The following is a 26,523-nucleotide window of genomic DNA, read 5'->3' as shown; positions in this document are numbered from 1 at the left end:
GGTTATAGAATCCATAGAGTCGTCATACGTTAAAATATTTTTTTTTCAGTCTAAAAATAAAACATTAGATGTCATGCTTTATGTTGATAAATCGTTAATAAGCACATTATAAAGGAGTTGAGGACATAAAAAAAATGTTACAAACCTAAAGTTGAATGATATATCTATTACAAAAGCTGAAAAGGCTTTTTTCCCCAAAAGTCCCAAGCCTAAATATGACACAAGAATCTTTTTATTACACGTAAAAGCTTCATGTCATAAAAAGAAATTAACCTTGTAGGTAAATTCTCTACACCAACTAATAGACCAGCGGTGGAACAAAAATGGGTTTAGATAATATTAAAGTTTTTTCTTTTTCGATATGTCATTGTTAGCATGTTAAATAAGACTTTCGTAAAAAGTTAGAAATTTTTAGGGTGAGCGTTCGGATATATTGAAATATTTTAATTTCTGCTAATAACTTTGTAAATATAGAATTAAAGTTACAAAAAACTTTAACATATTCAATACCACTTTAATTTATACACAATATTCGGTTTTTAGAAATCTGGAACATGTGCTTTCTGGTGAACTTAAAAACATGAATTATTTTGTAAATAAATAATTAGAGTAGCTGATATTGCAAAATTACGATATTATGGATCAGCTTATTATACTTGTAAAAAATTAGAAATGTAGACAATGTGCTTCTCTAGATATTGATTTCTGGTTAGGCAGTATAGCCAATATTGAATTAAAGTTTGTAGAGTTAATATTAAACGGTCATGACAATGATCTTAGTTCCCACACAAAAGATTAGAAATATAAAATTTGTGCGTCACTAAATACTGATACGTATGCATTCCGTGCTTATATTTACGTTACATTTCAAACGCGCGGCATGGTTGCGCGCGCCGCGCTGTGCGCCGCCGAGGCAGCGATCAAACGGTATTGATATATAGGTAGATCAACGGTATATAGATCAACGGGCTAGCGGGTAACCTAACCTTGCTAGACGCGTGCAAAATAATATTTCACAAAATTCAAAAAAATGTTCTAAAAGCAATCTGTATTTTTAACAGGTTAAAATTAAGTATCTAAATAGTCATAAAAATAATAAACCAGAACATTTGGTCGTGTCGTGTCTTTAACCTTGCCAGGCGATCTAAAAAGTATGGCACTTACTTGCACGCAAAATTAAGTTTGATTACTATACAAATTGTATGCATTACAAAGTTATCTTTGCACACAAAATTAAGTTTCTCTACTATACAAAGCGTATGCATCGCAGTTATTTTTGCACGCAAAATTATGTTTGTCTACTAAACAAAGTGTATGCATTACAAAGTTATTTTTGTAGTAAATTAAAGACCACTAGGTAGGATGTACAGTCAGCAATACTATTCGCTTAGCACCTTTGCATACAAACCTATACAGGGGTGGTATCTTTTCTCTGCAGCTAACTGTACAATGTGATTGTAACTATGAGGATGGTGTATATTTATGATGTATGAGGACATTTCTATTAAAAGTTGTTAGATTTTGAAATTTTTATATTGAGTATATCTACTTATATAAAAATTTGAATTTTGGTTATGGAATTTTATATTATATAACATACAAAAAAAACAACAATAAACAAAAAAATATATATAGGGCTGTATCTCCTAAACCGTCCGTCGCAGCGCAAAAATAAAAAAAATTTCGATCCCCTCTTTCAATATACAAAAAACACAATAAATAAATAAATAAATATTATAGGACATTCTTACACAGATTGACAGTCCCACAGTAAGCTCAAGAAGGCTTGTGTTATGGGTACTCAGACAACGATATATATAATATACAAATACATAGAAAACACCCATGACTCAGGAACAAATATCTGTGTTCATCACACAAATAAATGCCCTTACCGGAATTCGAACCCAGGACCATCGGCTTCACAGGCAGGGTCACCCACTAGGCCAGACCGGTCATACAATGAAACACAAAAAGAAAAAAAAATCTTTACACGGCTGTATCTCCTAAACCGCGCGTCGTAGCACAAAAACAATCATCAAATTTTCGATCCACTTTAAGAAACCCTCAATTAATATTTAAAAAAATAACAAAAAAAAACGAAAATATCTTTATAAGGCTGTATCTCCTGAACCGTGCGTCGTAGCGCAAAATAATAAAATTTTCGTTCAACTGCAGTGGACCCTTAATTAACATAAAAAAAAAAAAAAAAGGAAAAAAAATCTTTAGAGGGCTGTATCTCCTAAACCGTGCGTTGTAGAGCAAAAATAATCTAGTTTTCGTTCCCCTTTGAGAAACCTCTAATTAACATACAAAAAACACAATGAAAAACAAAGAAAAAATCTTTATAGGGTTGAATCTCCTAAATCGTGCGACGGAGCGCAAAAATAATCAAATTTTCGTTCCACTTTAAGAAACCCTTAATTAATATAGGTATAAAAAAAACACAAAAAATCCGTATAAGGCTTAATCTCCTAAACCGTGCGCCGTAGCGCAAAATAATAACATTTTCGTCCGCCTGCAGTGGACCCTTAATAAACATTTAAAAAAAAACAAAAAAAAAAAACAGAAAAAATATTTACAGGGCTGTATCTCCTAAACCGTTCGTTATAGCGCAAAAATAATCAAATTTTCGTTCCCCTATCAGAAGCCCCTAAGTAACATACAAAAAACACAATGAAAACATAAAAGAAAAAAACAAAGAAAACAATCTTTTTATAGGGCTGTATCTCCTAAACCGTACGTCGGAGCGCAAAAAAAAGTTAAATGTTCGTTCCCCTCTAACAAAGATAGATATAACTCCGTAATAGATGGATACAGTCTAAGGAAAAAACTTGCCTCGAAAAATCACGAAAATTTGATTCTCGATCAGAGGGCGCATCTAGTTTTGGCTTACTCTCGTATAGATGGCGTTGACGGGTCAAAATCATATAAAAATAATTAATGCAAATAAAAAAATCATTTATCCATATTTAAATACATTTTAACGTATTTTTATAAATCTTCATTTTTAGTTTTAAAGTATGTCGATAGATGGCAGTGAATTTAAAGCGGTTACAAAATTTACTATGACAGTACCACTCTATCTTATTATATCCTCTTTGACTCTAGAAACCCTTTTTTAATATGAGAAAAAACAAAAAAAAAACGAAAAAAATATTTACACGGCTGTAACTCCTAAACACTTTAAGAAACCCTTAATTTATATTTAAAAAAAAAATCTTTATAAGGCTGTCTCTCCTAAACTGTGCATCGTAGCGCAAAATAATAAAATTTTCGTTCCATTGCAGTGGACCCTTAGTTAACATTAAAAAAAAAACAAAAAAAAAACAGAAAAATATCTTTACAGGGCTGTCTCTCCTAAACCGTGCGTTGAACCGCAAAAACAATCTAATTTTCGTTCTCGTTTGAGAAACCCGTAAGTAACATTCAAAAAATACAATGAAAAACAAAAAAGAAAACAAAAAATTAAAACATCTTTATAGGGTTGTTCGATCTTTTAAATATTAATAAGGGTTTCTTAAAGTGGAACGAAAATTTAATTATTTTTGGTCTTCGCTCCGACGCACGGTTTAGGAGATACAACCCTATAAAGATTTTTTCTTTGTTTTTCTTTTTAGTTTTTCATTGTGTTTTCTGTATGTTACTTAGGGGTTTCTCAAAGGGGAACGAAAATTAGATTATTTTTGCGCTACAACGCACGGTTTAGGAGATACAGCCCTCTAAAAAAAATTCTGTTTTATTTTTCTTTTCTTTTTAAATGTTAATTAAGTTGAACGAAAATTTTATTATTTTACTCTACGACCCACGGTTCAGAGATACAGCCTTATAAAGATTTTAGTAGTAGTAGTAAACTCTTTATTGTACAAATATACACATAAAAAATTACATGGTACAAATAATAAGATGTACAAAGGCGAACTTATCCCTATGAGGGATCTCTTCCAGTTAACCTTTGAGTAGATGAGAGGAGAAAGTGAAAAGAGGGTGACAAATGTAGCAAAATGTACAACAAGGTACCAGAAAGATTTTTTTGGTATTTTTGTTTGTTTTTTTTTTTCATATTACGACGCTCGGCTTAGGAGATACAGCCGTGTAGTTTTTTTCTTCTTATTGTGTTTCTTTGTGTTTTTTGTATATTAAAAGTGTTTTTAAAGGGGAACAAAATTTTTATTATTTTTGCGCTACGACGGACGGGTTAGGAGATACAGCCCTATATTTCTTTTTTTGTATCTTTATATAATATAAAATTCAATAACCAAACTTCAACTTTATATATATAAGTAGATATATTTAATATAAAAATTTCAAAATCTAACATAATTTAATAATAACGTCGTAGCGTAAAATAATAACATTTTCGTTCAACTTAATTAACATTTAAAAAGAAAAGAAAAAAAAAATTTTTTTTAGAGGGCTGTATCTCCTAAACCGTGCGACGGAGCGCAAAAATAATCAAATTTTCGTTCCACTAAGAAACCCTTAATTAATATATTTAAAAAAAAAACACAAAAAAACCTTTATAATTCTGTATCTCCTAAACCGTGTGCCGCAGCGCAAAATAATAAACATTTTCGTTCGCCTGCAGTGGACCCTTAATAAACATAAAAAAAACAAAGAAAAAAAAAACAGAAAATAATATTTACAGGGCTGTATCTCCTAAACCGTGCGTTGTAGCGCAAAAATAATCAAATTTTCGTTCCCTTAAGAAGCCCTTAAGTAACATACAAAAAACACAATAAATAACATACATCATAAATATACACCATCGTCATAGTTACAATCACATTGTACAGTCAGCTGCAGAGAAAAGATACCACCCCTGTAAAGAAGTTTGTATGCAACGGTGCTAAGCGAATAGTATTGCTGACTGTACATCCTACCTAGTAGTCTTTAATTTACTGTACTACAAAAATAACTTTGTAATGCATACAATTACTATAGTAGACAAACTTAATTTTACGTACGTGTAAGTAAGTAAGACCCGACCAAATGTTCAGGCTTATTTTTTTGTGACTATTTAGATACTTAACTACAACCTGTAAAAATTACAGATTGCCTCACGAACTTTTTTGGAGCCCTAAAAAAATCTTAAAAAATATAAGGGTTGATTTAGCCCCGCTACCCTGCAGCCAGACCTCCAGTGCTGAGTTAGGGTATGATAGGAGAAGTATCAGGCAAATTTTCAGCTTGCCTCAAGGACCTACTCCAAAATGTCTACCAGCTCTCGGACCACTAAGTAACTACAAATAATCAGTCCACATAACAAACATTTTGTACTCATTTTGAAGTCATAATTACATTAATTTCACGTAATATCGGCATCTAATTTATGTGCACGGTAAACAAACTAATGAATGACAAGAAAAGTCAAGCAGCGCTTACGAAGCTGAGCGGGGGGTGGGGCGACCGGGCGAGGTACCTATAGGTATAGATAGATACGAATGCTACGATAGGCTCCCGCGTGCCGCGCCGGCACCTTGACGGACCAGCGCGGCGTATGTATGAATTTCGCGCCTTTTTAAATAGATTTGGCTATAACAATGGAAGCTACACACAGAAATTTCTTACTTTTCATAATATGGTTGCATATATTATTTTATAGTATGAAACTTATCTTTATAGACTTTAATTCAATATTGGACCTTACACGACAAAAAACGCATATTAAAATTTAAGCAGCAATCCTATTTTTCTAATTTTTCGGCTTTGTCTATTAACTTAAGAATTTAGAGATATTATTGTGGATTTTTAAAACTTTAATTCAATATCGACAAAATAATAAGCTAATTTTAGTTTGACAAAGAAGCACGTTAAATTTTTTTCTAAAAATGTAACAGTTTAAAGAGTCATACATAATTTAAACGATGAAGCTTAAACTTTGCACTTTAATTCAATATTCAAAAAGCATCAATCAAAATATATAAATACCTAATTTATACCTAACGCTCGTTCTAACTTTTCGTCTTAAATTACAAATATGCTTAAAAACATGTCCCCTGCCATATAAGCATCACTTTTCCTTCTTTAGAATTATCATAACTTTAAGGTCAAAAATATGGTCCCACTATCGGTCTACTAACTAATCGAAATTCTAAGACCATAGACCATCTAAAACTCAACAATTACCAACTTTGAAGATCTTCTTAATAGTTTCAGCGAAAGAACTATTCAGCTCGGCTCGCAGGGTGTGTAAGTTTTTATTAGCGCGGCTAAGTTTACGCAGCGCACTTTTACTAGTTAAGTAATTTAAGGTGCGCCTGGTATGAACTTAAAGCCTTTAAGCTGTGAGCGTGCTTTTGTAGGCGTTGAGCTACCTTAATAGTTTTGTTTTTATTAAATTCGTATTTTAAAGTAAGAGCATTGTAAGAGGTTTTTTTGTGTAAGAACGCATATTTATTTGTATTTTCGGATTATATTGTCTGTCAAATTTCATTCCTTAAAAGGATGATTTACTTATTTGGTGAAGAAAACTTTTCCAACTCGGTATCACTTACTTACTCTTCAATGTTTAGTACCCTTGAGAATAATAGAGAGGAGTACTTTTGTAATCCTATTTTTTACATAAAAAATTGGCTTATAATACAGGGTGGCCAAAAATAAGTTGACGAAAATTTATTAGTTTTATTACATACTGTGCATATTGTTGACAATTTTAACAATAGTTTGCGTTTGTGTATCAAATCTAAAGGCAAATATTTTGAAGATTATACATTTTGTTTCAGTTAAATAGTATTGTAAGAAAAGTTTGTTTTGTCAACGTATTCTTGGTCCAGCTCGTATGTCCCAGGTCTGGCACGATCTTGATGGTGGCGTTTTAGTAAGCAAAACGTTTAATTATATTGGCACAGTGATGGAGTCAATCAACTTCTCCAAGGTAATGTGTGGATGTCACGTAACTCTCGCTAGGATCTATTTAACAACTAATTAAATATTGTATTCTGTATCGCAATATTCAATACGTCTTATATATATTCATGTCCAGATCAAAACGTAAAGTCAAACGGTAGTGAAAATAGGAAAAGAGTATGTCATACATGCGGAGCGAAATGTACAGCGTAATACTAGAATTGCAATATAAAAAAAATCTACTCGCATTAGGGCAGAAAATACTCTCAAAAAATCATCTCCGCATTTTACATAAGCAGCAGCTGGCTAGCGCCACTCTTTCATGCTATTTCAACAAAATCAAACAAATAGTGTGAGCATTTTTAAGTCGGCACGAATGTTAACAGGTGACCGCGGTTCAAGCCCTCGTTTCCTGGCGGGCGGGGCGGGGGCAACAAAAGATGCTCGTTTCCTCGTCTGAGCGCCAGGGCTCCCGGGGGTGAGCCGCAGCGCGGGGCGCAGCCCTACAATGGAGGCATTGTTTGTGCCCGGTGACAGGAAAAACTCCGACCTCCGTGTTTCTCTGCATTTTTTATTCCTTTCTTTTACTAGACGCTTTTTTCCCTTTCTCCGTAAGCTCCTTTGACCGTGGCAGGAAATCATAGTTGTTTTGAAATCTTTATATCTGACAGTAGCTAGTGACCGCACGAGGAAACAAAGGAATGTTTAACTGGCCGTCGTGCTCTATTTGTTTCCAGCGTTATTCCTTTGTTATAGCACATTACTATGTGCCGGTAAATTTCAATGTTTCATAAAAGTGCTAGGACACGTTGCCCGGGGCGATGAAATACTGGCTTAGCCGGCGGACGGCTGTATATCCGGCGGAAGTGGCCCGCACCCCCCTCCTCGTCTCCCCTTCCGACCTTTCGGGGACTGCTCTTGCCATTCCTTATTTACCCGTTTTTAAGGTTCCGCAATAAAAGGGGTGAAACTAAGTGGCGGGAAACTTGAAGATGGCTTCTTATCCTTTCAGCAGATACGTCATTGTTAGTCGTCTCTCTGTCGGGAATGGGTTTTCTGAGGGGATTATTCATAGACGTATCTGCTTGTTAAAAAAATGAGATTATTCATGTTGACGTCAACTATCAACTTCAGCATTGCATCAGCCAACAACAGATGACTACTACTATGACGTGTAATATGAAATATTATTATAAATAAATGAGTATGAGTATGTGCCTAGAAGAGTACAACTTGTATTGTCTGTACTCGATTGCTCTAATTAAATGACAGTAGCATGTCTTCCTCTGATGCTGTCTTGTTAATAAATAAATAATATAATATTGATTTGATAAACGCTCGATGCCCGATATCGGTTTGGTTTGACACTTGACAGACGTCATTCTTTTTTTCTTTTTTTTTATAGTCCGTGTAGTTGGCGCTAGTTGCATATGTAGCTGTAATGTTCAGCCAAGGTATGGTTGGACCGGACCGATACAGGGACTGACTGTTATGTTATAAGTACGATGTTTGCTTTATATAAATAATTTTTAATTTAAGCGTTATGTTGTATCTTCTTGCTGTGTACCTTTTTCTTATTTAACTATTTGTTCATTGTATGTTATTTTATGTATCTTTTCTTCTTGTCTGTTACCTTCCGTGATTCTTCTCACCTGATGGTCTCATCGGAAGAGCAGCGCTGGAAGTCACCAGCAACATGCTGAGATGAGGCCATTTCGTGGCACTTTAATCTTATTTTATGTTTTCTTTATATTATGTAATGTCTTGTTTGTTTGTGCTTACGAATAAAATCTCATTCTATTCTATTCTATTCTATATAAGTAAATACAACTTCCTACCAACTCTTATTTCGTTAGTTTAAAATTCGTCAGGGGTATTTGATTATATCTCATCTTTCTATTATGTATGTCTTACCAGAACTGGATTATATTAAAGAAAAAATACAAAGGCTGAGGCAGGATTTGAACCCACGTCTTTAGCTTTCGCAGCTGACGTCATAACCAGCCATTAACTGGCCATATAAATGTACTTTATTCGTAATTGTAAAGCATCCGTTAGTTTAGATTACATGTAGCACAAAGCAACACAAATTTAAGATAACTCCCTAATATTCTAAGTTCGTTTCACCCTTGGCTATTTCCTGATCAGTCAGCGCCATTCGTAACACATCACCGCCGATTCTGTTGTCCAAATTGAGGATATTGAATACAATGTGCGTGTTTGTGTCCAAAGCAGCCTTGTTTGGCGTGCAAGCACTTTTTCTCCTTAATTTTATAACACACTAATAAATTTCGGGTAATGCTACCTGGAAAATATGAAAGGTTTGACGGCCTTGATGTCAGCGAAAATCTGTGACGCCGAATTTTTGTGCAAAAGTTTCGTGTGGGTAGCATGTGGGATGTTGACCTCCTTCAATTGTGTAAAACAGCCCACCTGGAAGGAATATTATAAGAGCGACTACGCTGCAAGTTTTTATTTTTATCACACTTAACTTCCACGAAGTCATTTTTATGGTTTATAAAATATGAAGTAAAGCCGTCCTTTTAAAGTGATCTTAAACGTTTCATGACTGAGAAATAATATAGCATTTTCTTTTCAAAGCCTGTTCTTGGAAACGCATTTTTGTCAAGACGCCATGGCGGGCGATTGAAATAGTTTATCTGCTCTTATTGCAACTTTATTGCTTCTAAATATTTTATTATTCCCCGGTCTTTGCGCCTGTTATTTGCGGTCGCCTTTTTTATATTCTCGCGTGGCTTTGTACGCAATGAAAGTCATACATTTTCCATTAGATTCATGTTTATAGGTACATTGCATTATTATTTCTCAGTACTTTGTCGACTCAAAACAGCACATTACCTATGTGCTGTTTTGAATCGACAAAGTACTAAATTGGGTTTTTTTTTGTAACATTATTCCACAAAATATAACAACGTATAAATGATGGATTTAATATTCGATAGCATTGTCTGCCAGTCAACCATAGAGCGAAATAGAGATGATGATGATATTGATGATGATATACTATATGCTAGCGACTGACTAAACTCATGGTAACGGCACTGCTCAAAATTAACTATAAGGCTCTCGATTTTCAAATATTGGTGTTAAATTTAAAATCTTTCCGTAGGTAAGTACCTGATTATTATAGATTTAAATTGGTTGAATGGAATTACAATAAACCCAGTTTCGTTGTATTGGCAAACCGGGCAATATTCTAGGCGCACGTGCTGTGTGTTTTAAAATCAAACGTGGTAGACGGCGAATTCAGTAGGTTTCTATGCAGGTTTTTTTGATTTAACATTATCGTTTTTCGGCTTCGTATCATCAGTGGAATTAAAACCAAGAAAACTTTTGAAAAAAATAACTGATTAAGCATAAATTCGATGAAAATGTAATTAAGTCACCCGCGTCATTAAACATGAATCGGTGGACACCTTATTTACCAAAATCGGTTTACTATTTTACTCACTACTTAGAATACACGATGCTAGTACCTATACCCAACTCACATTATACATTACACTTCATTACAGTATAATATCTAAAGTTGGATAAAAATATAATACCTATTTATAATACTCAGTAGACCCTATACCTAAATATGAACCGAATACAAATATTTTGGATACGCTCAAGTTTACTAAGTCAACAACACACACACAACAAACATAACACAAACAAACATTCATATAACTATTAAGATTAGGCAAAGTATATAATTAATACAATAAGTACTAAGTAATAGACTTTTAAGCATAAGAGGCCTATTTGAGCAAATTATATTTTAGTTCAGCTCATGTTTAGTGCCCATTACATTTTAATTTCACCGTCTGGTAAACCCCTATATTCTGAGCTTAATTTTAGTTGAGTTTGCTTAACGGAACATAGTTTGTGTAATATTCGTATTTGAAATATAACGATTTATTATCTTATGGATTACGTATTTCTTTTATTTTACTATCCAGGTCCCATTTTATAAAGCTGTAAGTTTTTTTATGATATCGGAGACAAACGTACAGACGAATCGCTTAAAAGAAAGCAATCACCAGAGGGGTTGCCATAGCCGGCCTTTAGGAAGCTTATTTTTAGTTTACCTTATAAAATACATAAAGTCGGCTCTGGCACTCGCCGGCCGCTGCCGCGACACGTTCGCTTCGCTCGCTTGGCTTTGCGCGCTATTTGCTCACGGTTAACCGAACACGCTCCTCGCTTCACTCGTCGACGCACCCTATCATTCGACTTTGGCAGAATATCATGAAAACTAGTTTTAACTAGCCGCGATAGCTAAAGACGCCGGTTCGAATCCGGCCTTCACCACTGGAGGGCTTCGTCACTTTTTCTTTAATATATAACATCTATTACAATTTTTAGTTTTAACTAGTTAAAACGTGTGTTCCCTATTTTCACTAGAACAGTTTTAACTAAAATTATTTTTGAATAATCTAGTTTTCACCAAGGGAATTTGCGAAAACTAGTTTTGACTGAAATATTGCAGTTAAAACTAGTTTTCAACGAGATTTTACGAAAAACAGTTTTAACTAGTGAAAATGCGTTTTAACTTAGGCGAAACGGAAAACTAGTTTTGACTAGTGAAAACGCGTTTTCACTAAAAACGAGTTTTTACGGTGACAAACATTTTTACATCGGTAGATTTTTTCCTATATCGTTCTTTTTTTGCCACGATCGTGTTTGTCACGTTCACTTTATCTAATACGTATTGTATACCTCTAACAACTTTAGAAAAGTTCATATCGGGAAATTGTACATAATTCCAACCATGTTAAAATTTTTAATTAAAACGTGCCAAAAAGCCAGTTTCAATATTGAAAGACTACGGGAATTTTTCATTGTTCTGTTTTTTGTTCACTTTTGAAAGCTTGAATCCTTTGCGATGGCCAGGTTACTAATTGAAAGCGAGGATAAAACAACTTGCAAAAGCCGTATTTGCAGTTAGTATGCTCGTATTAGTGCTAGAAGGAGTAGGCGATGAAAATTAGACCCGGCTACGTGGTTACGTAAGAAATGAGTAGCCAGAGAAAATTATCGTTCTTTTATTTATTTATGCATTCTAGATTATAGACTTAGCTTAGGAATACAGGTATAAACTGTATTATGAATTATAATATTATTATACGTATCTACTACTACAATTATTTAAATAACCCTACGCTGTAACCCTTTCACTGCACAATACGCGGTGAGATTTCACTACATATTAGGTACCATGTAAAATATGTTACTCGTTAAAAAAGACCTTAGGCAAATAGGTCCGCCATTTGTACATTTCTATACCTATTTTATGCAATAAAGTTTAAATTGTAAAAGAAAAGATAACCACTGCCACATTACAATATTACTTCTAACAACATAACGGTTCCATACATTTCTCAATGGAAGAATGATCCAACGCGATCGTATATCCGGCGGAAGTCACACCGCCGCCCCCACTATACTCCCCCCCTTATATTATGACGTTACATTTTATATGATTTCTCTACGTGCCAGCCTCTAGACGTATAAGTACTGAAAATGGTAGCTTCCATATCATTCACTAGCATTTGACAAAGTATAAAATTGTTTAAATTAATAAATAGGCAATCTAAGCATGGGTGCATGGTAACTAACAAAAAGGAACAAATTGTTTTACGCATCTCCGTTTCTTACCCACTCATATACCTTCTATAATCATTGGATTTATCTAATTAATTTATTGATGGGTATACGCCCTTTAGCGAGGGCGTTAACACGAGACAATGTCATGGCGATTTTACGTCTAAATAAACATGAAATTAATTCATATGAATTTACTGTAAGGCTGATAAAAGCACAATGCTCTCAGGTGTACGCACTGTTAGCACTTAGTCGAGTGGAACAATTTGTCAATTCCATTAGCGGCTAACAAAAGCTCACGTCTTGCAAAGGATACTCATCGCTACTTGAGAACCTTGGCTAGTCCTTGAATGAGTGAGCTTTAGAATTACGGTAGGTATACGTATTTTCGTTATGACTAAAAATCCAGTACCTGGAGTTTTGTCCTCCAGTATTGGATTTTCTTTAATTAGCAAGTAAAATGAAAAAGCATTTTTATTATCATACCTAATCATAAATGTATCACCCGTAGAAGTAATGTGGTACAAAAAAAAACATTTACCAGCGGTATTTGATACTGATTAAGTTAAAAACTGTAATAGATGTCATATATTAAAGAAAAAGTGACGAAGCCCTCCAGTGGTGAAGGCCGGATTCGGTTTTTAATTTATATATAGTAGTGTAACTACTTAAAAAAAAACACAAATCAAAATATTTAATAAAATAATTTGATTTGTTCCCAAACTTGTTCACTGATTAAGTTGTTAGTAGGTAATTTATGGAGGAATATGTTACCGAAAAGGCGTAGATTCTTAAAAAAACACTTCTACTACACTACACTACACTAGTACTAAATCTAACTTTTAAATATGTAAATTAATTTTAATTTTAATTTAATTTTAATAATATGTACTTCTATGGATATATAATCCGAAATAAAAGCTTTTTAATTTAATTTAATGTAAACGTAATTTTAAACTACTTATTTGATATTGAAAGAAACAAGCACATAATGCCATTTCTGTATTGAACATTTATTCGATTTCACCTGTGCAAAGACTTTTGTGTAAAGTGCACGAAATACTCGTAGGTATTGGCAATAGAAGAAGTGCTTTGGATTTTATATTGCGTTGTAAGCATTATCGTACACACGGTTAGTTGAGAATGCTGCAATACGACATGCTTACGACTTTATCGATGTATTCAGTATTAATTTTAATTACAAGTCTGTCAGGCGAAGTTTATTAATGAAGGGCCGGTACTTTGATACTTATGCCCGAAGTACGTTTGTTATTGTTACTGTGACCCCTGGTAAATATGTTATTAAATAATCTCTGTTCCCGCTTACGCGTTGTTTATATTTTTATCTCAATATTGTTAGTATATATATGATAATAATTTTGATAATGCCAAATATTTATTTACACAGCAACATTAGGCAAGATGCTTTGTTCAGCGTTGCAGTTTTTTGTTTAATAAAAGTACCAAACGGACTTATAGCAGGTAATCGTTACACAAGAAACGCGACATGTAACTTGGGTCCTCATCCCATGTGTCCTGTCTTTCGTGGACATTGTATTTTGTCACAAATCATTACCAAACGGGCTTACTGTCTGGTCATTGCTAATACATACTGGAATGTGTGTAAGAGTCATTCGAAGGCCTTATCTCATTCTTACGACACATGTATTTTGTCATAAGATAAACCGGACAAGTGCGAGTCGGACTCGCCCACCGAGCAATAGAAATACATCATCTGCGAAAATTTTAACTGTCTAGCTATCACGGTTCATGGTGACAGACAGACAGACGGACAGACAGACAGACAGACAGACAGACAGACAGACGGACAGACGGACGATGCAGTCTTAGTAATAGGGTCCCGTTTTACCTTTGGGTACGGAACCCTAAAAAACGTAATACCAATCCAACTTGTGGTGTGCACGTAACTCTAGGCTCTCATCATGCCCACGTCAATAATTGGAACGGTTTAATCTGTTTTTTCTTGCCACGTTTATTTTTAAAACAATGTAAATAAGTTCCAAATGATTCGTAACCATAAAGTATTGCATATATTTGTCACGAGATAAACAAAGTATTACCAAACCAACTAGCTACCTTGTAATTACCACACGCCGTACCTCGGTGTGCGCGTAATTCGAGGCCCTCATCATGCCCACGTCAATAATTGGAACGGTTGTTCATGTGTTTTTTTCTGCTCCAGGCGTGCTCTCGACGGGCCCCCATTGTTCCAGCGCGGACCCCCACTCGCCTCCCCACGTAAAACGGTTCGTATTTTTCATTGTTGCTTTAAAGCCTTATAGGTTTTGCTTTATTTATGCCCTTTATATCTCGCCCTGAAAGATGAATGCCCTGAAGGTGATGTTCGGTTTTTGTCACGCTCACGTGCGGTAATGGATGGGTTAACAAAAGTGTCAACAATGTGTAAGCTACGTTAAAATTACATTCTATCAATAACAGACTTAGGAAAACAGTTTGATCTGATCATATTTAAAGACTAAAATGTTGTATAAACTTTCTCGAATTCGCCTAGTTTCATGAAATAAAACTATGAAAACGGAAACGGAACGGACGGACACCACCACCACCACCACCACCACCACCACCACCACGAACCACGACCACGAACACTGTAAAGAACGCTGTAAAGGGTTCGAAACGTCGGGATGTATTATAAATTCAATATACGCTATATAATCCGTTTTCATAGTTTTATTTCATGAGTAACTATCGCGGTAACCGAAGACAATATTATGTTCGCCTAGTTTCAGTTAATCCTAGTAAAAAATATATACCTTTATTTTTATTGTTACCTACTTAGTGAAAAACGCCTTGTTGATGGTGATGTTGCCACTATGAGGCCAAGTCTAAATATCCTTATTGACAGATATCAAAAAGAGACATTGCAAAAACTAGGTGTTACAAAAAATAGTACTAATTAATTTTAAGTACTTAATAGTTTTTTTTATTGAAATGCGTGCATAAAATCATTCGGGTTCCTAGTAGTACAATTGGATTAAGTCTCACCTCGAAATCCTTCCAAAGTTATGAAATTTGGTATGTATGTTAATTAAAGTTCTCTTTTTCATGTCCACACTATTTGACATTTGGGGACCTCGAGGAATCGCAGCCATCCTGGAGAAATTTGCGTTTTACTCTAAATATACGTTCTCTATGAAAATATGGTGTAAGGCAACATTAAAACTTATTAAATTCTACACAAAAAAGTCCTGGATAACTTTGCGGAAAAAATACATCTTGTTATAGAAAATAATAGCTGAATCCAGATTTAGCGCTTATACACTTTCAGGGGATATTCTCTTAATATGAAACTTGGAGGAATATGAATTCCACTTTTGTCTATACATTTGTACACGTTCTACTCCAATATCAACATTTTACTCGACTGCGACTTAAACAGAAAGTAGGGTTAACTATTGAGTGGATTTCAATAAAATAGACATCAGTAGATCCATAATTGGTACATGAGGGCTATGCAATACAAATTTACTAAAATAAATGGAGGAAAAATGTGTAAAACTTAAAAATGTGACTATAAAACAGATTTTAGGTCTTAAATGGGGTTTAAACAATAGTGTCAGTAATTAAATTTGATACCTACAATTTCAGGGATCCCTGTTTGCGTGTCATAAAATTGGAGCTTCGGGGACCACGGGGATCAAATGCCATCTTGAAAAGTATAAGTTTTTTTTTGGTTTTTCTTTTTTTCTCGGAATATCTGGGTTTAATGTGAATACTGTGTATGGCGAAACGAAAGCTTATTAAATTCCACACTAAAAAGTTATACAACACCATGTCCCAAAAACGAAGCCTTTTTCTAGAAATAGGGCTTACAAGTTACAAGGGAAGCTTACAAGTTTCCACACATTTTTTTTCGGGGTTGGGTAGATAATGTTTTTGTGTTCCAAAAATTGGTAAAAAATTATACAAGTATTTTATCTGACCCGCTTTAAAATAAAATTTTAGTAGGAGGTGATTAAGTATAACCTTTTGACTTCTGAGCCATATTTCTAGAAGAAAGCTCCGTTTTAGGGACATGGTGTTTTATACCTTTTTTGTGTAGAACTTAATAAGCTTTTGTTTCGCTATACACAGTATTCACATTTAACCCAGATATTCCGAGAAAAACAGTGAAACCAAAAAAGACTTATACTTTTCAAGATGGCGTTTGATCCCCGTGGTCCCCGAAGATCCAATTTTATGACACGCAAACAGGGATCCCTGAAATTGTAGGTGTCAAATTTCATTACTGTCACTATTGTTTAAACCCCATTTAAGACCTAAAATCTGTTTTTATAGTCACATTTTTAAGTTTTACAAATTTTTCCTCCATTTATTTTAGTAAATTTGTATTGCATAGCACTCGTGTACCAATTATGGATCTACTGATGTCTATTTTATAGAAATCCACTCAATAGTTTAGGCGCTAGAAGTAAAAATATGATTTACTATTCGGCGTCCTCTCAAGGCAGCTGTATTGATTTTTCTTTAATAAAACAGGTGTAAACAGGTTGTGAAGGGCAAGAGGAATATACCAGTATGTCATTTTAAAAAATCCGTCCAGTATCCTGAGCTACAGGGTGTACTGATTTTCAGTATTTAAACCCATAACCCTACTTTCTGTTTAAGTCGCAGTCGAGTAAAATGTTGATATTGGAGTAGAACGTGTACAAATATATAGACAAAAGTGGAATTCATATTCCTCCAAGTTTCATATTAAGAGAATATCCCCTGAAAGGGTATAAGCGTTAAATCTGGATTCAGCTATTATTTTCTATAACAAGATGTATTTTTTCCGCAAATTTATCTAGGAATTTTTGTATAGAATTTAATAAGCTTTAATGTTGCCTTACACTATATTTTCATAGAGAACGTATATTTAGAGTAAAACGCAAATTTCTCCAGGATGGTACACATTTTCCAAGATGGCTGCGATTCCTCGAGGTCCCCAAATGTCAAATAGTGTGGACATGAAAAAGAGACCTTTAATTAACATACATACCAAATTTCATAACTTTGGAAGGATTTCGAGGTGAAACTTAATCCGGTTGTACTATAGTGAGCACTCTACTTCAATCCTTTTAGTACGCGTATAATACTAAACTTGCTTGATGCGCTACGCCAAATTTTCTGCGATACGCTATATACCGTACTCATGCTACGCGCATTGGCGTAGCACTTCGTAGCGAAGCTTTTTCAGCTAGGTACTATCAGTACAGGTACACCCCAATTTTATCTATTTTTTTTTATTTGTTTCTTAATACAGTAACCTTATACATTTAGCGTTTGCGTCAATTCAGGTAGTTCTGATTTTTTAAGACTTGTTAATGATGTTGGCCCAATGAATAACCCAAGTTTGAGACCTTGAGCGCCGAACACAACTTTGTCAAAAATCGAAAAAAAAAAAACCGCGAAAACTTCGTATTTTTTTAGATTTGGGCGTTTATAATCCTAAAGGACCAGTTTTTGATAGTACCTTCTCAAGACGTTTTTAAAGTAGACCAAATTTTCTACAATACAAGATCAGAATTGTTTCTGTAAATATAATAGTTTCCGAGATAAAGCCTTTCAAAATCTATAATTTTTTTGAACTTGAATTCTTAGGCTATGTGAATCCCTTCTCCCTTCCCAGTCTGTAATTAAATAAAATTATCTAGAAGTGAAAACGTTATCTATTTTAAAATTGGCATTTATTCATAAACCCACTTATCATGATCATTATATGTATAGTGTTATTTACAGGGCATTATCAATAGGAGTTGGTAGGTATGTAACTTTCGCACGCATGTCAGTGTTATTCACCATTTCCTTGACGCTTCCATGTTCCATCGTCCACAAAACTGACAATAAGTAAACCTTATTGCAAAGTCATAAGGTCCACAAGCGTGTTGCTGTTGGTTCAAACATCATAACAGCTAACCGGCTCAGCGTCGTTCAAAGCAAACTGTCGATGCCAACGAACATAAAGTAAGGCAAACATTCTGTTGTGTAAGCCGATGTGCGAGGCTTAGTAGTGGCGCGTCTCAAATATAGGCAAGCCGGAGTTACTTTATCATTATTTTAAGCTGTAGGATAAATGCTTCTTTGAAAATTAGGCGAGTTGGTGGGAAAAAAGTCCTATGGACGCCTTGTCTGTAATATAATTGTGGTGTTTTTCAATTTGATATCAATATTAGGACATCGCGTCGTTCTACTTAGTGCAGAAAAAAGATGTCACTGAAAAAAATATCTTGATTTAATATACCTACAGGTGCTTTAAAAATCTTGGCCATAATCTGCGAACTGATAACCTCTAGAGGCCTCTCAAAGCAATTGTTATTTTGACAAATCAAAATTTTATTCGTCTTGGCAAGTTTTGATGTCTAGGCGGCTAGACGATGAATGTAAGCACAAATACGTACATTAAAAAGTAGTAATATGCACATAATAAAAGTTCTTTGAAGCAAATACAATTTTTGAAGTTGATGAAAATTACAAACGACTGTTGATTTCACATCGTTTTCCAGGGAGTGATGGAGATATTATTAAGTGCGTCCGTTACTCTCGCTGTAGCGTTATCAAAACGTGGCTGATGTATCATCAGAAATACACGGCAAACACGCGCCAATCATTCTCTATAAGTGGTTCAGTCGGATCGGAACTAACCTGGGCGGATTCGTGGTATTTGATGATTTGACTTCAGGATAAGTGACTATAATTACTGACACGATGACGATTACGAAGTTTGCTTGTTTTAAGATTGAATGGAAAATACCTCAAGTTAGGCTAGACATACTGAACGTCTGATAAACTTTATGTTTGAAAAAAAAAAAACATTGACATATTCTCCTCTTAATGTATGAAACAGACGATTTTATCTTTTTGAAATTTCTGAAGGGCCAATCCCCTAGTCAAAAGTTGTTAAGTATGACTTATATAATTTACCTCTCACAGCATATTTAAATATAACAAAATTACAGCATAACATTATTGTGTTACATAATTTGCTTATCAAAATGTACAGACATGTGTTGTGGTAGCACATTGTCGTGGCGATGGCTCCGCGGTCGCGTTAGTTCGAACATGTAACTTACTTACTTACTCAGCGACTTGGCCTCCGACACAAAACAGCGCCACTTTTCTCGGTCCTGTGCGACCTCTCGCCAATTGGTGACTCGAAGTTCGCGCAGATCCGCTTCCACTATATCGCACCAGCGATACCTGGGACAACATGTAACAATGCACTAAAACGGACCGTGGACACAAGTATTAACTGAATTAATACGTTAAGGGCTCCAAATCCTATATGCGTGCGCACCAAATGTAAATATCTAACCCGTTTGCCTCAAATGTTTACTTTCTGCCCATTTAACGAAACCAGCGGCCGCAGCCGAGTGCGAATCTATTGAAGTGGGCGCGTTAATTAAACCTTGAGGATAAAAGCGAGACCGCCGAAAACCCAAACTAATACCTACAAAAATAATTGATCTTGAAGCGTTCTCCCGTTTAGTGTCCAAGAATGAAACGGGTGTTCGTAATCGAATGATCAAAGTTAGATTAACAGTAATGGAAAGAGCATATACAATGTAATCATTTGAAAGGATTTCGTATAAAAACCGTGTTTAAATGAACGTTTTTTTCGTATTAAATTGAAATTTAGTCTAATTTGCTGGAAAACGCCTCGGTAAAATTAAGCTCAAAAAGTACGGATAAAACCGAAAAAAGTCTGGTGGCTGCAAGTTGAATATCACTCATAATTACTTTCCGAGTTAAGTTTGTGACCCCGCTACTAAGTAAAGCTAGTGCTTTTTATTTCTTGTTACATGTATATATTTTGTGATGTTCTATTCTAGATTTTTATTAAACAGGAATATAACTTGAATTGAATAAAAGTGGTTTATTTTTATTCGCTCGGTAGATTACTATAAAATTTTCAGTCCTGAAAATTGAAATGTTTTGGTGACTGCAGTTTCACAGTAGTTAGTACTCGTAACAGTTTAGTGTTTTGTCTGGCCCATGATTTAGTCCGCTTAGAAGTCTTTAAAACTTTTCATCCCAATTACATCCACTTCATAATTAACAATAGGTACTTGAAAACTGTAGTGACTTACTTACCTATTTCAACGAATTCAAATAAAATCTTGTTAATATAACACGATAAATGTGAATTGGCACGAAACATGTAATAAATTATATGTCAACAATCTCAAATATAGTCAGGCAGCTCCTATCTATTGTGAACAAATTTGTAGCCATTTCCTAATTCAAATAACGCGTGTAATAAAGTAAACAAAAAAGCTACGCATATTTGCAAAAGAATTTCACTAAATTCTATCAACGAGAGTATAATGCCGCACATGATGTCTTTAATCTAAATACACAGTAGAGATCTCTTTTTATACCCGAAAGTAGGATTCCATTTCGGGCGGGTCATAAGCTCGAGTACTATAGGCGCGATAGCTACGTAAAAATTCAATTTCCAAGATTTTGAGGTGCGACCGTATGAAAGGTGTGACAAGGGTGAGGGATATGGATTTCAGAGGGTTAACCCCATCATATGACATTTACATTTGACCGGCGTGTTCCTTTTGTTGTTAATCCCCACGTTTAAGTCGTAGATTCAATTAATTTAGGGGTTAATTATACCTTTGTACACGTACCGCGCGTGGGTTTTTAATGTTGTACCTAAATGGGTACATTTTATAAATATACGTGCCGAGACCGCAGCTTCGCCTCCATGAGATTTAGTATATCACTTTAACTCCCTTTACCTTTAATGTTGATCCTCACCACAAACAAGAAAACACTTTTTGTCGTTTCTATGCCTCGTTTTTTTAGCATTACAAAAAGTGTAAACAATTTTGACATGTCTTTTTATTGAAAAACACCTTTGATAAATAAATTACAGCAAATATGTAACAATTATATAGCAAGGATATATATATTTACATCCTTTTGGTCTCATAAGTAATAGTTACAATTTTTTTTAAAGCGTTTTTCAATAAAAAGACGTCAAATTTGTTTACCATTTTTCTAATGCAAAAAAAAACGAGGTATAGAAGAACAAGCCTATTTATTAACCTTAGCGGTGAAAAAGTAGCAGATAGACAGACAGTTACTTGAATATTTTTATGTGGATACATTTTATTTGTGTTTGTATTACATTAGAAGCATATTAGTGTTTTGTATGAAGGGATTACAATCATTTCTACATGTTAAACATTTGTAAGTTGGGGTAAATGCAATGTAGTAGTAAACGCGACGTACCTACAGCACAATGCCACCCCAGAGCGCCGCTGCATTCGAGTTTGAAAACCCGCGTGTTTATGTTAGTACTCGAGTGCTAGAGTTCAAACGCTCAAAGGTTAATGTTAAAAATGTTTATACGGATTTAAACAGCGAACAGCTTAAGCTTAGCAGTGCGATAATTGAGACTTGGTGATTAGCGCTACCCTTATTCGACTTTTATTTGATGTCGGTATTTTAATTTTTACTGATTTCCAAATGGCAGTTGGTTCTAGCAATAAAATTCTAATACCGATATTACCTACCAGTAAATTAAGTACCCAAATATTTTTAAGAACTTTATCGTACAAATTCAATGTTAATGGTCAAATGTTGAAGAAAAACGTATTATAGGTACCTTTAACAAATTATCTATCATACTAAATAAACACCCTAAGACAAAACATATTGAGAAAGGTAATAGAAAAGCACCCACCGACGGCGTAAGCCGCTCGAAGCCATCTGTATTAGCGGGTATTAACGGAAATAAAAGATAAGCTCGTCTCGTGGGCCGGACATATACGTCCATTCCACCACTATCTACACTAGCTTCCATTTAGCTTCGCTCGCATATGACGGGAGTACATTTGCTCGTACAATACTGGCGTAAATTTCATGTGTGTGTTGGCGTCATTGTTTAACTTACCGTTTTATGCTCGTTGCGATGATAGTTTATATTGGACGCTGACACTAAGCCGTTTAGAAATGCTAGATGGTGTTTGAGCTATGGATTTGTTACTACGTACTACGTACCTATATTTTGTACCATGTCAATGATATCCTATACAAACATGCATACGAAGTTTCGACATATTGAATGTAATAGTAATATTAAAATGGAACTATAATAATTATTTAATAATTTGTCGAGATTTTAACGTGATATTCCCGGTATTTTTTTCTTCAGAAGCTAAACAAAACGTGTGGGTTTTACCTATATTCATGTTCGTGTATGTGTATATTCATAAGTGTCCTGAATTCTAGCTCAACATTGAACGCTTAAAAGCCTGTGAGAGACTTCTAAAAAAAAATGGTGAACCTTATTCAGTTTAATATGTTTGAGCTGAAAGCTTTTAAAAATATATTATCTTTGATTCTATCCCATGTAGGGGTAAGTAAATAGGTACGTACGACTTACACTCTAAATTTATAGGTAAATATGCTATATTTTACTCTTGAATTAGATTTTGAGTGCGTAGGTAATGCTTGGCATTATAGGTAAATATGTACAGAAAACGTTGTCAGGTAAGTAAGTACCTAATTCAATATTTAATATTGGTTTTATTTCGTAAAACCGTACGAAAAAGGCAAGTTTACATGCAGTTAAACTAGTTAAAAGTTAAAAATGTAATATTTTTTGTTTTTTTATTATACAGTAATAAATCCATTTATTTAAGAGTAAAACTAAAAGTAACTAAGAATAACAACTTATAAATAAATAAAAAAAATTAAAAAACAAAACTACTCTTAATTAAAAAACATCTAAATAAGGCCCCCGCGGCATTGTGCCAAAGATGCTGGCAGCATTCCCTCGCTGAATGGCAATACTTATGCGCTGCGAGAGAAAGCCGCCAGCTCTCTGGTCACCGGTTGCGTCGACGAGCTTTTTGCTAAGTTCTTTAAAAAGAACTTTTGCGCTTGGACCCCACGGCCCCAGTGTCTCGACACCAAATGCCACAAAGTGGTATTGTGGGCCGAGACCTCGGTACTTAGCGAACTTTTTGCCTTCAGCCGCCTCGGCAGCCGCCCCAGCCCTGAACGAAGTTCTTGGTAGATGGGACGGAGCTAGTGTATCGACGCATGTGGCGTCCCAGACCAGCACCCGTCCCATCTTCCACGGGACCAGGGTCATACCGTCCGGTCTCCTGCCGTCGTCCCTCAAAACGCCGTTTGGTTCAAGGATAGCCGGCGCGTTGACGGTGGCAAGAGAACGGCGGATGATATCGTTCAGGGCAGCGTGCCTGGAGAGGCGACCAGCGCTTAATTGACAAGAAAGGCCGTGGTGTCCAAGCACATCGACGGTTGCGCCGCAGGGGCATCTGTGGGGAGCGCAGACCTTTACCCCTAATCTAAGACTTACGGCTAAACGTAAAGTATCCGGCTCTAGATATGTACCAGTGGGGGGGGAGGGATAGGCATGCAGCCACTGGCCGGATTCTTGTTCTGCAACTGCGAGAAGCCGTGCGCGTGCAGGGCCGTCAGAGCTAGAAAGTAGTTCCTCATACTTAATTTTGCACAACGTGTCGTCCCAGCAACGTTGAACGTTTAATTTTGAGGGTAAATTTTGACCCGGACAAGCCGTCAGCCAGGATAAAATGTAATTGGTTCTTTAGATGGACAGTAGCGGTTTTTACCGAGTGTGGGTCTGGTAAATATGATTGAGTTTAACGGACAGTTCGTACGGTTTGTGTTTTTGGTTCCGGTAGATTAAATATGAGCATATTTATATGAACATATTTTTAACTTATACACTATTTATCTAATGTCAAGGTAATTGTGATCATTACAACGTAAATCATTATAAGCTAATACATTGAGCTAGAATTTTAGTTGAGTGGGAGTAACTCAACTGTCGATTGTGTCCCAAATATTTAGTTGTGCACTGTAATTAAAGTTTATCCGAGCTATGTTTATATTTAAGTGTTTTTATTAACCTATAATATTTCCGCGATAAAAATTCTTAGTTAATATTGTCTTCGGTTACCGCGATAGTTACTCATGAAATAAAACTATGAAAGCTATGGAGCCGGCGTAGTTTTTATCGCGTATATATATAGGTATATCTCTTTACTTGAAAATAATTGTAGTGTATAACTAGCCTTATGAAGCGATTTTGCATGTACAACCAGCCTTAAAGTTTATAGTTTATGATTGTTCATTATTTTTAGTATGTGGGTATTTTTTGCACTTTGTAATTTTTCCTCAGTCACCCGTTGACCACGAACGCTGTAAAGGGCTCGAAACGTCGGGATGTATTATAAATTCAATATACGCGATATAATCCGTTTTCATAGTTTTATTTCATTTCTTAGTTAAATTTCTATTCGTCTTTAGTCAGCAACTAGGTACCTACCTACTGCATATCGTGAATATGATATCCGTGCTTAGCATGAGCTATCATCGTATATGTAATTTTGAACATATTGGTTACACAGTAATATCCACAGTATCGCCTTGAAATTTGCAGTTATAGTAAATACAACAGATCATGCACACCCCGATTTTATTCATAGATTCACCTGATGAAAATTAAAATTGAATGGAAAGTCTTATAATAGGATAAGTATGCTAGCTAAGTGTGGTTAATAGGAAGTTTCTGCTATGTCGTGCCGTGCAAGCATACGTCCCACATTGCGTAAGTGACTGCTCGTTTTTGATCCAAGAGTTCATAAAGACTGATTTTATCGGTCCGCTATAAATATGTCAGCACCATACAGGCATTTGATTTGGGTATCATGTTGTATTGACGCAGCTTAGAGTGGGGTTGAATAAATAGCGCTGTATATTTGTTGTGTATAAGCGCAGTGCGGGCTGTATGATAAATTGGAATAAGTTTACCATTACTCTCGTTCATCTATCATCCATGCCAATGGCAGCTTAAGCACATGCATTGCGCGGTTCGCTATTTGGGATATGTCAAAACGTGCATATAATATGTTATGTGGTGTCGTAAAAATGACTGTTAAGGTGTGGTAGGTCTGAGAATTAAGAGTCACACGAACCTACCCGCGCCATATAACGCTCAGTTACGCTCTCATTTTAAAACGACATTCTGAAATAATATTAAATTAGACTTAAGTAACATTTATTCCATTTATTTATTCCCTCTCGCGCATTAGAGGCCTGTGCCAAGCAGTGGGATGTGTAAAGGCTGAAATATTATTATTATAGTTGGTCAATCCAATTTGTCAGTCAGTAACAACCACGAAAATTATACTTATCCCTTTCTTTTGGGTGCTAGTAACAGTGTAAGACAATAATAGTGTGATTCTCTCTGTCTATATTTGAAATGAGACAGTCCTTTGACAAACTATATTTCATATTAACATTTATCTATGTCTGGTACTAGTTTTCATTGCTTGCAAAGTTATAATAAAACATACAAATCTTCTACTCACTTTAATTTCTTTGTATAACAATTTATAACAACGACAACTATTAACAATAGTTGATGTTAAGTAAATGTTTATGCCAAATGCCAAGTTTTATATAAACAAATAAGTACTTTTTAATTGAATAATATACAACCTCAATCTTACAGCTATATGTATAAAATGATTATTATCATAAAACCCATGTGGCTCAACTGCCTACTTTATCAGCTCTCGGAAATGGATAAAATATGACGAGTCACGAAAGAAATTAAAACACCATTCGAGCGCTTTTTTGCCTTTATGAAATTGAATTTTTTGACAATTTTTTTTAATACTTCATTCTATTATTAAAAATTCTCTACATTATGTTTTCGGACGTTTTAGAAGAAACGACATCACTAATTTATGGGAGGGTTTCAATACTTTGAATATTAACAAAATGCCATTTTTCATATGTATTTTATCACTTCGCAAAGATTTCTAAATGCTGCTGAAAAACCAGCGGTGGGAGACATATAAGTTTTAATATAAGTACCTATTATGGGGTCTTCTATTATATTGTATTGGAGATGTAGGTGTATGTGTGTAGTAGGTATAGAGCGTAGAGGTGTGTAAGTAAATACAATATCGTAGAAGAAGATATTTTCACCCAATACATCCACTAACCATTTTAGCGACTTTC

General features: G+C 35.0%; 1 long non-coding RNA gene across 1 annotated transcript in view; it reads left to right on the top strand.

Moving 5' to 3' along the window:
* The window catches only part of LOC134748334 (uncharacterized), a 479,651-nt gene extending 460,251 nt beyond the window's left edge, over positions 1-19,400 (top strand). The window contains exon 3 of the long non-coding RNA XR_010128402.1: positions 19,389-19,400. This is a non-coding gene — a long non-coding RNA (uncharacterized LOC134748334). The remainder of the gene's footprint in view (positions 1-19,388) is intronic.
* Positions 19,401-26,523: the final 7,123 nt, after the last annotated feature.

Source organism: Cydia strobilella, chromosome 16 (assembly GCF_947568885.1).
Source record: "Cydia strobilella chromosome 16, ilCydStro3.1, whole genome shotgun sequence".
NCBI lineage: Eukaryota > Metazoa > Arthropoda > Insecta > Lepidoptera > Tortricidae > Cydia > Cydia strobilella.
The sequence above is the reverse complement of the archived record's forward strand: the minus strand, read 5'-3'. Positions and strand labels throughout refer to the sequence as shown.